The 4,081-nt window shown below is 33.3% G+C and overlaps 1 non-coding gene across 1 annotated transcript; it reads left to right on the forward strand.

Moving 5' to 3' along the window:
* The first annotated feature begins 3,570 nt into the window (after positions 1 to 3,570).
* Positions 3,571 to 3,674, forward strand: LOC118002802. Its single transcript, XR_004677176.1, has one exon. It is a non-coding gene; the product is annotated as a U6 spliceosomal RNA (small nuclear RNA).
* Positions 3,675 to 4,081: the final 407 nt, after the last annotated feature.

Below are 4,081 nucleotides of genomic sequence, written 5' to 3' on the forward strand. Positions count from 1 at the left end.
ACATGTCCCTGTTCCCCCACCTCCCTATCCCTACTAACCAGTGTTTTACTTGATTTCTATGAATATGAGTTTGTTAGATTCTGGATATAGGTGAATTCATGTGGTATTTCTCTTAATGTGTCTGACTTATTTCAGTTACAAAAATATTCTCCAGGTTCATCCATGTTATTGTCAATGGCAAGATCATTTTCATTTTTAAGGCTGAATAATATCCCAATGCTCGTATATGTGTGTGCATAACTAAATTTCTTTATCCATTCGCCCATCATCAGACCCTTAAATTATTTATATCTTGGCTATTGTGAATAATGCTGCAGGGAACATGAATGGGTTGTTGTTTTAAGTTTTAAGAGTTCTTTGTATATATTGGATTATAGTGCTTTATCAGATGTTTATTCAAATATTTTCTTCTGGTCTGTGACTTTTCTTTTAATTCTCTCTTTTAAGAAGAGTTTTTAATTTTAATGATGTCCAGTATATCAATTATTTCTTTTCTGGATCATACCTTTTGTGTTGTATCTAAAAATACCTAGGGGTGCCTGGGTGGCTCAGTCGTTAAGCATCTGCCTTCCACTCAGGTCATGATCCCAGGGTCCTGGGATCGAGCCCTGCATCGGGCTCCCTGCTCAGTGGGAAGCCTGCTTCTCCCTCTCCCACTCTCCCTGCTTGTGTTCCCTCTCTCACTGTGTCTCTCTCTGTCAAATAAATTAATTAAAATCTAAAAAAAAAAAAAGTGAGTCTTTAAAAATAAATAAATAAAAGTACCTAAAGTCATTTAGGTTTTCTCCTATGTTATCTTCTAACAGTCACATAGTTTGACATGTTATATTTAGGTCTGTGATCCATTTTGAGTTAGTTTTTGTGAAGAGTGTAAGATTGTGTCTAGATTCATTTAAATCCCACTTGGCCATGGTATATAATTCTTCATACATTGTTGGATTTGATTTGCTAATATTTTATTGAGAAACTTGTATCTGTGTTCATGAGAGATACTGGTCTGTAGTTTTCTTGTAATATATTTGTCTGGTTTTGGTGTCACAGTAATTCTGGCCTTATAAAATGAGTTAGGAAAGCCCAGTGATGGGTATTAAGGAGGGTACTGCATAGAGCCCTGGGTGTTATATGAAAACAATGAATCGTGGATCACTACACCAAAAAACTAATGACATATTGTATGGTGACTAACATAACATAATAAAAAAAATATTCCTTTTCCTTCTATCTTTCTGGAAGAAATTGTAGAGAATTGGTATAATTTCTTCCTTAAATTTCTGATAAAATTCACCAGTGAACTCATCTGGGCCTGGTGCTTTCTACTTTAGAAGTTTACTTACTGTTTATTCAATTTGTTTAGTAGATTAGGAGTGGTGGGGGGTGGAGGGATTGGGTGGCTGGGTGATAGACATTGGGGAGGATATGTGCTATGGTGAGCTCTGTGAATTGTGTAAGACTGATGAATCACAGACCTGTACCTCTGAAACAAATAATACATTGTATGTTTTAACAAAAAAAAAAAGAAGATATTAGGAAGGGAAAAATGAAGGGGGGGAAATTGGAGGGGGACAAACCATGAGAGACTATGGACTCTGAGAAACAAACTGAGGGTTCTAGAGGGGAGGGGGGTGGGGGTATGGGTTAGCCTGGTGATGGGTATTAAAGAGGGCACATACTGAATGGAGCACTGGGTGTTTTATGCAAACAATGAATCATGGAACACTACATCAGAAACTAATGATGTATGGTGATTAACATAATAAAATAAAATAAAAAAAAAACTTAAAAAAAGGAAGAAAAGAAAGAGCTTGTAAAAGAGATTTGTTCAGGCTTATTCAGATTGTCTGTTTCTTCTTGTGTGAATTTTGGCTAATTCTGTCTTTCAAGGAATTGGTCCATTTCATCTAAGTTATTAAATTTATAGTCATAGAGTTGTTCATAGTATTTCTTTATTCTTTTAATGTCCATGGGATCTTTAGTGATGTCTCTTCTTTCATTACTGATATTAGTAATTGTGAACTATCTGTTTTTCTAAGTTACCCTGGCTAGGGGCTTACAGATTTTACTGATCTTTTCAAAGAACCAGCTTTTGGTTTTGTCTCTATTGATTTTCTGTGCTCAATTTCATTGATTTGTGTTCTAAGTTCATCTAATGTTTATTCTTTTGGAAAACATTTCCTGAGTTTTGGCATATGCTTGATAATCTTTCAAGCTCATGGAAATGAGTAATGAAACAGACGAAATCTCACACCAAAATGGCATGTAAAATATTCCTGTGAAAAAATGAGCATGACAGAATGTAGACCTTATAGATAATATAAAGACTAGTAGTTTTTAGTCTGAGTGTTGATTTTTTTTATAGATTCTAATTTATTGATCAAGATGAAGAGGAAAAAGTAAATTTGTGGAGGTCCTTTATGAAGTCATTCAGTAGTTCAGATGAAATTTGAATTAGGTCACTTGATTAAGATTTGTGGTGGTAGAATTGGAGAAGTGAATTGACTTAAGAGAGGAATTATTGGTACAATAAAGTTACATGTGTGTGAATATGAAGACATACATGTATGAGAGATTAAGTTACATGTATGTGAAGACCAAGTATGTTGTGTCAAGTATAATACAGATGTTATTTTTTAGCTTGTGGAATAGATGTATAGTTTTTAGAAACAGGAATTGTTCACTCATACTAAATAGTATTTAAAATAATACAAGTGCTCCAAGTAAGCTGCCATTTTTGGTATCAGCTTCCCCCCACCTCCCACACACTTTTTTTTTTTTAAATCAAATATTACCTGTTATTTGCCAGCTCAAAAATGGGTTGGAATGTCTTATTTTAGGAATTATTATGAAAGATTGTGCAAAGTAAAGCCTTGGTATCTCTGTATCCATTAGGAAATATTTGTAGAGCAAAGTATATCAAATATATACTTTATTTGTGAGGACACTAAAGCATTAATAAATTCTATATCCTTCTAAAAATTTAGCACTATTATCATTTGAATAATAAGTCTTTTACTTTCTTACATTTTGCTATTTTAGAATATTGGGCAACATCTTAATTTTAAGATGTTTAACAGTAATACATTTAGTAATATAACTTGAATCTTTCTATGTTTGCTCTGCTAAGTAAACATGCTGTTCAATACCTATTGCTCGTATTTTTGAAAACCAAGAATATACTTTTTAACCTACTCATAAAGTAGTTTACAAGTAGGTAACGCCATCTGTCTAATAATTAATATGTATATTAGTGACTCATATTAGTCTCTTTCTGCCAGAATACCTTAGCTTGCTGTATATCAAATGTATGTGTCCTATACTTCTATATAACAGTCTTTGGTCTTTAAAATAATATATCAAACTGAAAGTTACCATAAAGACTTTACTTAGGGAATCAATTTCTAGTATGTATTTAAAGCTCAACTCATTTGGTGGTCAACTTTTTCTATCTGCTACCATGATTAAAATAAAAATTAACATTAAATTATACATCAAAAATTTTCTATAAGTTTTTTTTTTTAGTTTTTTCACAACAGTATATAGAAAAAGCAAGATTTATATTACAAAGAGAATATTATGCTCACTTTGGCAGTACAAATACTAATATTGGAATGATACAGAGATTAGCATGGCCCTTGTGCAAGGATCACATGCAAATTTGTGAAGCATTCATATTTAAAAAAATTTTTAAAAAGAGAAATGTTTTCTGCACCTCTAAATGTTTTGAAATCATTATGCCGTGAGAAAATTCAATTTAGATAAAAATTGATTTTTTTTTAAAGATTTTATTTATTTATTTGACAGAGACACAGCGAGAGAGGGAACACAAGCAGGGGGAGTGAGAGAGGGAGAAGCAGGCTTCCCGCTGAGCAGGGAGCCCGATGTGGGGCTCGATGTGGGGCTCGATCTCAGGACCCTGGGATCATGACCTGAGCTGAAGGCAGACGCTTAACGACTGAGCCACCCAGGCGCCCCAGAAATTGATTTTTATGATTAACTCCTAAGGGATATTTTTTATTAGTTCAGTGTGTTCATTGAATAATAATTAAAAAAACCCCTCAGTTTTAGAGATCAATGTAACATTTAT

The sequence above is a fragment of the Mirounga leonina genome, unplaced genomic scaffold (genome assembly GCF_011800145.1).
Source record: "Mirounga leonina isolate KUSES-001 unplaced genomic scaffold, KU_Mleo_1.0 Mir_82, whole genome shotgun sequence".
NCBI classification, from domain to species: Eukaryota; Metazoa; Chordata; class Mammalia; order Carnivora; family Phocidae; genus Mirounga; species Mirounga leonina.